Consider the following 9,663-nt stretch of genomic DNA (forward strand, 5'->3'; position numbering starts at 1 on the left):
AAGCGGGTGCACAGGTACACACCTAATAAACATGGCCCTGTGTGTGTGTGTGTGTGTGTGTGTGTGTGTGTTAATGTTGTTTTTTAATTTCCAAACTTTATAATAAATGGATATTTTTCACAGGCTGTCCTCATTTATATTACCTGCATTAAGCAAAAATGTAAGAAGCTCTTGTAGCGAGTTAAGATTTGCATGTTATAATCCAACTTCTGCACATCTGGCATTACATTGTTGTCCAGGCACCTACTGTAAAAACCTTCAAATTCTCAGTACACTACCCTTCTCCAGATACAAAAATTTAAGAGAACGGTCTGGACTATTTATACTCATGGAGTAATTGGGGAAGTGGAGACAGCTGGGGCAAAGGGGACACAGGTGAAGGCAATAAAGACAACCATGGGTAAGGCAGTCAAACTCAAATTTAGATACAAGAGATTAACTGATAATTAACAAAGTAAAATAGGAAATAACTAGAGGTTTAAACTAAGAAAACTCACTGAACGAAGGATGCTGGGGAGACAAAAACATTATACCAAAATATAAGGAACAAATCTCAAATGACAAGCTTCATAAACACTAAACTAGAAAAATAGGAAAAAATACAGAAACAAACTGGAATTGACTCGATACAACTACTAATCAAAAACCTGGAGCTTCTCAATAGCAAAGAAGGTCAAACTGAAAATGCTTAAAAATGAGAAAAACCCATAGACTCTAACATTACCTATATTTTAAAACATCTAAAATCTTTTGATTTAATTGTTCATGTCAGTATTAAAAGCAATGTTTGAAACGCACACAAACCCCCCCCCCCCCAGCAACAACAACAGAAAAAGCAAAAACAGGCCGAAAACGTATGAGTCAAACCCAACATAGAAAGCTCACCAGTGTTCCCCAGAGAAGTCACAACCTAAAAAGCCCGGGCTTTACATAACCAGCTCTTTTCCAGTGACCGGTTGGAAAAAAACAAAGATTTTTTGCTGATGGTTGCACTACACTGCGCTTTATTAAAGCAACACTCAACATTATGGTGCCGTTACCACAGAGTATTGGCAAATACCTGCAAAAATAAGTCAGATGTGACAATCCACGTGACCGGAAGACATGTGAAAATTCCCCATTTTCCCTGTGAAAAAGACGATCTTTGTGTTTGTAAATGATCTCTTTCTTTATGCAAAATGAACTTTTCAGATGTGAAAAACGACGCTGTTATTTCAAAATCCTCACATGGAAACCCCCTCTCTCTTTGGCTTACTGTTACTTTTCACCCACGAGTCAACATTTTTACATCTAAAGTGGGAACTGTCACATGTGCTTCCAGACAATGCACCATGGAAAAAAAAAAGTTGACTTTGGAGATGTGGCACGTGCTCAGAAAGCACACATGTTTTTAATTCGACGTCCTCAAATTGGATAAAAGAGGAGAAAGGAGCAGAAACAGCACGTTAAGTACCTACACAGTGATACACCTACATTTAGCGTTGTGCTGATACAGTTCTGTTGCTACAGCTTATGCAAGATTTACAACTTCTTTAGGTCCTTTAGGATGAATGGAGAAGTGAAGCACATGGGCAGTGACTATAGATCACCTCCCATCTATTTCATTTACAGAACACACATACACACGCATAGTGCTGAAAAGCATTGTGAAATCTATTGTAATAGTCATCCACCCTTCAGTCTAATATAGCTTTGTCAGCAGAGAGATAAGTACTAACAGAGACAGAGGGGAGACATTTTAAGTTCAGTGCGGTGCTGCAGAGTGGACTCAAAGTGCTTATTGATCAAAGCTGGCTGTGCTTGATGGATGGATGAAATGTTATTATAGCTTTAGCTGTTGCCGCTATGGGGAGAGAAGAAGTGAGGTGTGTTGAAATGGAGGAAAGATGGGCAGAAAGTTTTCCAAAAGAGTGAAATGCTTTCAATAAAGAACGAAATCAAAGCATAAATGCATGACGGGAATGACAAACTGATGCAGAGGGAGACGAGGGGGCAGAAGGCGTCTGTGGGGGGATGGGTGTGTGTGGAAGGGCCGTCGACAACACCTCTCTGTCTTTCCTCTCTCCTCCCTCGCTCCTGATAAGGCTGATGGTGACTGATAAACATAAAATGAACTCTGATAAAACAAGGGCAACATCACACGAGGATTTACTGGAATCACGATGCATAATCAAAACAATCACACCCATACTACAGAGTTTCCCTCACCAACTCTTATGCATGTATTAATGTATTAAAATGATGTTGCTTTCAGGCATTTTAACCTAATCGTATTTTTTTAAACACAGGAAATCACAAAAGCAAAACCCCAGAATAACAACTTTACAGAGCAAGTTTGAGCGTTTGTTGTATTTGAGCTTCATCAGCACGTGAAGATTTCTTGTCATGTTGTTGTGCAAATTTTAGATTATTTCTGAAAAATTTAAAGACTTTTGGTCGATGTTAGCATAAATGCACCACGTGCAGGTATAAGCGTTCAACATTTATTTATGTTTTTTTAAATGGACAGACACTCACTGCCAGTTTTTGAGGTGCATGTGTTCAACTGCAAGTATCTAATCAGCCAGTCACACAGCAGCAGCTCTGTGTTTTTGTGCATGGTCAAAACAACCTGCTCAAGTTCAAACCTGAGTATAGGGTTGAGGAAGAAAGGTGACTTAGGTGACTTTGAACATGGCATGGTTGTTGGTGCCAGATGGGCTGCTGTGAGCATTTCAGAAACTGATGATCTACTTTGATTTTCAGACACAACAATCTCCTGAGTTTAGAGAGAAGGTCAAAAAAAAAAAAAAGAGAACATATCCAAAGAGTTATCTGGGAGAAAATGCATCGTTGATGTCAGAGGTCAAAGAGGTCAATGGCCAGACTCATTTGAGCTGACAGTAACTCAAATAACCACTGGTTCCCACCAAGAGGAGAGCTTCTAACATGTCAAACCTTTAAGCAGATGGGCTGTAATAGCAGAAGACCACACTGGGTCCCATAGCTATTAGCAGGAAAGCGAGGCAGTTTACACAGGATCACCAAAATTGGACAATTGAAGATTGGAAAAATGTTGCCTGGTCTGATGAGTCTTTATTTCTGTTGCAACATTCAGATCGCAGGGTCAGAATCTGCTTTGAGTGACATAGAAATATGGATCCATTCTGCCTCGTATCAGTGGTTCAGGCTGTGGTGGTATAATAGTGTGGGAAACTTCACACATTTTAGGCTCATTAGAACCAGTTGAGCATCATTCATATGTGAGAGCCTACCTGAGTATTATTACTGACGTGTCCATCCCTTTATGACCACAGTGAGTGACCTTAGATGATATCAAACCGGTTTATTGAACATAACAATGAGTTTACTGTAGTTAAATGGCATCCACAGTCACAGACCACGATCCAATAGAGCACCTTTGGGATGTGTTTGAACATGAGATTCACACCATGAATGAGCATCCAACAAATCTGCAGCAACTGTCTAATGCAACTCTGATGCTATCATGTCAATATGAACCAAAATCTCTGAGGAACGTTTCCAGCACCTTGTTGAATCTATGCCAAAAAGAAGTGAGGCAATTCTGAAGTCCAACCTAGTAGAGTGGGTTTAACAGTTATGGGGTATATGTAGCATATTAGGGGAAGGTGAAAGCGTAGTTGTTGAAAGCCTGTGACTTAGTAGGAAAACATTAACTTGGGAATAAAAAACAAAAAACACAGATTTATTTATTCTGATATACCAGGATAGAATAGAATTGTCTCTTCTTTTAAAATCAAAACATTTGCAATGACATTTAAATAGAGAGCACCTTTTTAAAGTTTAAAGCAGTTTGTTGTTGATATGGTATTTGTTGACTTGTCTTCTATGCTGTAAATGAAGATGAAGTGATTTAAATATTAACTCTACTTCCTAATGTTATGTGATGAGCCGCCACCCTGAGCACTTGCCAGCCATTAGTCATTCTCTGACAAAAACACTCTGACCCTGGTCTCCATTACTTGAGTAATATGAATTCAACACATCCTGTGTATGTGGGTTTGCTAGCAACCTTCATTGTCAGTTTATTTCACAAAGCTGCCCATTTCCACCAAGCATTTGTCGACAGTTTGCATGCAGCAGCTGCAGCTTTACTGGGAATGTAATAGATTCCCCATAACAGCTATTGTTCTGCTTTGCTGGGCAGTGGTTGTTAAGGGGAATCCAAAACTAAAACATATGGGTTCAATCTATGCTTGCAAATCTTCCCTGCAAATAAAACTATGTTTATTTGTTCATTCTTTTTACTGTCTTCACTCACTTTAGTTAAAATAGATTATGTCAGGCTCCTCGCTCAGTTTGGTTTCAGGGGATAGATACCCTTTGTAACCACTCTGGGTTCAGGGGGTAGAGACCCTCTCTACTTTTAAGATCAGGCTTTAAACCTTCCTTCTTGAGAAAGCTTAAGGCTGGATCAGACGACCTTAAATCATCCTTTAGTTATCCTGCTGAGAGACCTCCTCTGAGGATCTCTCCTCTATGCTCCTTTTTTCCCCTCCATGCATTTATATGCTAGTATGCCATGTCATTTCAACCAGTTGGCCTTCACTCTCCCCCAGTGTGTGCTTTGTCCTTTTAGTCGTCTCTCTGTCTTCCTCTTTTGTCTCTTCTTATTTCTCTAACAATACCCATCTGGCTGTGCTCCCTACTGCAGATGTCTTCCTATTAAAAGTGAGCTCTTCCTCTCTGCTGTCACAAAGTTCTTGCCTGTAGTGGATCACTGGATCATAGAGTTTCTATCTATAGCATTGTAAGGTTCTCAAAATTTAAAGTGTTTTCAAATGGCTGATCAAACAGGTCTAAGTGAGGGTAACAGTGTATTCTTAGTAATTCTTCTGATTCTACTGAGGACAGGGATGCTAAGGTGGAGCTGGAGGTTAGCGTAGCAACAACCACATGTGTTTGTTGTCTTTTGTGGCTTCCATGCTGACAATGGACTTGTAAAAGTAGTGTTTTAGCCAGGTATGCAAAATGTGGTGGTTTGACTCCCATGAGATGCAACACCATAGAGCATTATCCCAGATGAAGTTAGGTGATAGTGACTATAACCCACTGGTGGTAGAGCTGAGTAAGTGGATATTTTTCTGGACAATCTGAATGACTTGGAGAGTGGGAGGAGGAGGGCCTGAAAGGGACAGTGACAGAACACAGTGAATTTAAAGGAAGCAGAGTAGAGGCTCAGAAAACACATGCAGGTACGTAATTGGAGCAGAATATTCATGTAAATATTTATAGCATGGGAAAGGAATGAAGACAGGACAAGAGAGAACTTACTGAACTCTCAGTTTCCTAATTTTCTCTCTGAATTACTTGTGCTCACTGTGTGTGAGCACCAAAGATTGCAAATTAAGAAGAAATGTGAGTAAAAATTGCTTTGTGAAGCCTTCCTTGTTGGTCCATCTCTCCTTAGTGTTACTTGCTCAGCTCATGTTTACATGGATTTTTTTTCCAGATATGCCGACACTGCAATAATATTTGCTTATGTCTAGACCATTCCCATCACACCAACATTAGTCACTGGAGTCAGAGCATGAAAAGAAAAATGGGCTTCTAAGGAATTGTGTGAAGTGACGATACACAAGGAAGCGAAGACTTTCGCCAAGAAATATTGGAACAATGAAAAGATTTCTTTGGTCCACAAAAGCCTTATTGTTGTGATTAAGTGCTACTTAAGTAAATATTTATGCAAACGTTTAAATATTTAATCAGTATTAAATATTTAAATATTTATGCAAACATGACTGAATCAAAAACTTACGGGTTGTTTGAGTATTTCAGAAACTGCTGATCTACTGGGAAAAAACAGAGAAAAGCAGAAGAAGACCACACCGAGTGCCACTCCTATCATATAAGAACAGGAAACTGAGACTACTGGAAAAGTGTTGCCTGATCGATTTATGCTGATGCATTTGGATGGAAAGGTCAGGTTCAGGCTGGACGTGACGATGCAATGCTGTGAGGGATATTTTCTGGGCACACTTTAGGCTCCTCGGTACCATCTGAGCATTGCTTATGCACCAAAGCATTGTTTGGTTCCCGTTATTGGTATGCAGCCAACAAATCTGCTGCACTTTTGTCAGTATTACCAAAATGACTGAGGAATGCTTCCAGCACCTTGTTGAATCTGTGCCATGAACAGTTAAGGCAGTTCTGAAGGTAAAACGGTCCAACCTGGCAGTAGAAAAGTGTATTTCATAATCCTTCTGGTGTTTGTATATTCTAATCTTCTGAATGGCCCAAACTCAAACTTTCCAGTGCAAAACAGAAATAAAATAGCCATTCTTCTATATCTTGAAGCATACATCAGATGTCTTCACGGACAGTGGACCGTTAAAACAAACACTCTGAGGCTGGAAGCTAACAGGGAGCTCGGTTTGTTTGGAATATGGAATAGGCTTGCAAGGAAGAGCAGCCTCTCTGACATGCCATGCCAACTGGAAAATCCTTCATAATGCAAACAAGAACAACTGTGTGTACTGCCTGTGTGCATGTCCTACATGTCCTTGCAACATGTAAGACACCTTTTCCAGTTTTTTCCCCCCAAGGTGACCAAAAATAATATCAGCTCCACCTCCGCTCCCGACTATCTCACATCCTTAGTATGCTATGTTGCCAAATCTAGACCCCCCCAGGGCTGCCTCGTGTCCTGCCTGTCCAAAACCCAAGGTGCCTGATTTACATCCAGGACAATTTCCTTTGCAAACAATACATACCTGAAAATAACTCTAGACAAAATAGAGCCAGCTATGTTTGCTGTATGATTTTACAGGACACTTCCTCCAAAGGTCATGCGGGATTATTGAAACTTGGAACCTTCCTGAAAAGATCCTATTGTTTAAGGCGTTAAAAGACTATATCACGTTGCTACGCTTTGACAAACTGATGGTGATCATGCTGCATTTGAGCCTGTATGTACAAGACAGCTGAGAGCTGATTTGTGATTCACTTTGCTTGACATGTTTGGTTCTTAACTCTGAGGCTGGTTCCAGGATTTTGATTTACGCCTTTTGGCAATGTGCAGAGGATTGTTACTGCCTGCTGGGTTTTAGACCACAGAGACATACCAAGTGATTTCCCACCCGTGCACCACCCTGTGGAATTCCTGGCAGTGATGTGCAGCCAGCACCAAAGACAGGCTTCACTCGCCTCAGCTGCAGCAGATGAGCTTCATCGGAGGTGCGTCTGTGAAAAGAGAGAGGTTAAAAGAGGTTGTGTGTTTATGAGGAAGTGTCTGTTTCATGTTTAATGCATACTACCATGTATGTGCACTCCCCCTCCTCCTTCGCCCATGTGTGCTGTAAAATCCACCCAAGGTCCTTTTCTTCATTCCCCCCAGGACGCTGCACCGTTGCTGGGATGCCTGCTTGTGTATAGCCATAGTCAGGAAATGTCACTGTTGGCATCTGACGAAGGCTAGTGCGCCAACCCAAGCGTGCCTCCTCGCCACCTGCGGCCCAACCTCCTCTGCTGCAGACACTGGCTCGCTTGTTTGTTCACCAACCATTCCCTGCCATTCCTCTCCAAAGTCAGCCTGTCTGGCCTGCCCTGAGCTTGTGAAAGATCAATCAGGTGAGCACAATAGCATTTATAGGGTTGTTTTTGACTGGTGGCCCTGTAAGTGGCTGCCATGCAGCTGCACCGTCCCAGCTGAGCTGCCAGGAACACAAACACAAAGCTGACTCTAAAGTCTCCCCCACAGAGATACTCCCACTCACACACACACATACATACACATTGGAAAATACCAATTTTAATGCTTTGAAATGGGAGAATATATCATAAACATAAATGTAATCTATGCCGTATTTATTTGTTATTTGATTTTATTTGTGTTTTTCTCCTGTATGTCCTTACAATCTTTTACAATCACCACTTAACCTAACACCATGTACATCTTTGGACTGTTGGAGGAAGCTGGTGACACCAGAGAGATTCCACGCAGACTTAAGAAGAACAGACCAAATGCACACGTAAAGGTCCCAGATTGAATTCAAATCGACTCTGCCCTCTTGCTGTGAGGTGCCAGTGCTAACCGCTGCAGTACTTAAACGGCTGGGTGATATCAACTTTTTTTTAAAGGCCAGTCTATGGAGGCATGGACATTTGCATTAACCTCCTAAGACCTGAACTCTTCCACGGCATGCATTTTTAATTTTTCTTTGATATTTGAGCTGATTGGGACCCGATGAATGTAAAAACAAAGAATTACCAGATATTTTTTTTAACCTAATTTTTGTTTCTAAGAAAAATGAGAGCCACATATGAGGATATTTGTTTCTGATAGAACAGTAGCAGTATAATGTCCTCGTAAGTGGATATCAGACCCTTGTAGAGCAAAATTGAGTATTTTGGTCTAAATAACCCAAAATGTGATGTCCACAGATGTGGACGCCAGGTCCTAGGAGGTTAAGGTAAGGCTAAGAGATAAAGCTCCAGTGCATTCGTACTCCTAATGCTTAATTTATGCTATCACAGTCGGGTCTGTTTGCAGTGGTATTTGCCTACAGACAGCCAACTGAAAGGGGTGGTCAACTAAACCAAACATGCTCCCAAATGCAGATTCCTCATCATGGATGATAGTGTGCATGTTATTTTTACACGGTGTCATACCAAAATCAAAAGTAAATAAATAAAAGAAGAAGAAAAAGTTAATAAAATGTTGAAAGAACTGTGATATTCAGATTCAGTCATTTGTGCAAAAGGAAGAAAGTAAAGTAGATTAAGTTAATCTGGTGTTTTGAGTTTTTAAGCACGATGATGACCGAGTCTACACTCTCTATATTATGGCAAAAACATACAAAAGATTATCACAACTAATTATTCTTTAAAGAAGGAGGATATTTTTACTTATTATTCGCAACATAAACCACTTGCTATTGCATCCGGTCATTTATAGACTGTTAAAGATACATTCAAATGCGTTTTTATCCATGGTTGACATACCGACACCATAAAACTGGGCTTCTATTACTAGCCAGACATCCATCATGGAGACCAAAGTCAGTTGTGGGAGACGCTGTTTTGTTCTAAAAGCAGAATAGCTTTGAGAAGACACAGAAGAGCCTTGTTATGTCTCTTTCTCTGACTCTCCCACTGCTCACATCGGGCTGGTTTTGAGTAAACCCTCTTATTGTTGCCAGCAGCCCCCTCTTCACCCACATTTCCATTTATATCCCATTTTCCACTTCATTTCCATGCTAATTTCAGGAGACAAAAAAATCCCATGTTATGTCATTTATAGGGCTGCAGCTGGTTTATCTATCCATACAAGGGGAAAACCAGTGGGGCTGGCCTCGGGGCATGGGCTCCCCTTCATCAAAACCTCCTCTGTTAAATCAAAGGCAGGACATGTAGATGGTAGGACTGTTTGGCATACTGATGATAAAGATGTCTGTTATGGGATGCCTGGCATTGAGATCGAAAGAACAAAAACAGATTAATAACAAGTTATTTTAGCTTTCCTGAGCTGTGCTCCACATTTTCTGCTGGGGTTTCATGGTTTTGCAACCCTGTATTGTGCTGTTTTCACAAGGGGGCCTGTCTAATTTTCTTGGATTCCTGCTTGTAATGACTCTCAATCCTTGTTAACTCTGTGGTGTAAACAATGCCTCCAGATCTTTCCACCAAAACAACACACAAGCC

At 40.8% G+C, this 9,663-nt stretch overlaps 1 protein-coding gene and 1 long non-coding RNA gene across 4 annotated transcripts in view; one reads left to right on the forward strand and one right to left on the reverse strand.

Moving 5' to 3' along the window:
- Positions 1 to 277, reverse strand: part of etv4 (ETS variant transcription factor 4) — a 39,901-nt gene extending 39,624 nt beyond the window's left edge. For 2 of the 3 annotated variants that reach the window (XM_082545169.1, XM_082545170.1), the window contains exon 1: positions 144 to 275. The gene's annotated coding sequence lies outside the window, so the exon portion shown is untranslated. Of the gene's footprint in view, positions 1 to 143 lie in introns of all 3 variants that reach the window. The other variant, XM_082545171.1, reaches the window with a different exon arrangement.
- Positions 1 to 7,406, forward strand: part of LOC309713504 — a 51,554-nt gene extending 44,148 nt beyond the window's left edge. The window contains exons 3-4 of the long non-coding RNA XR_014278596.1: positions 7,043 to 7,197; positions 7,358 to 7,406. This is a non-coding gene — a long non-coding RNA (uncharacterized lncRNA). The remainder of the gene's footprint in view (positions 1 to 7,042; positions 7,198 to 7,357) is intronic.
- Positions 7,407 to 9,663: the final 2,257 nt, after the last annotated feature.

This window comes from Aulonocara stuartgranti, assembly GCF_965226115.1.
Source record: "Aulonocara stuartgranti genome assembly, chromosome: 8".
In the NCBI taxonomy this organism is placed as follows: domain Eukaryota; kingdom Metazoa; phylum Chordata; class Actinopteri; order Cichliformes; family Cichlidae; genus Aulonocara; species Aulonocara stuartgranti.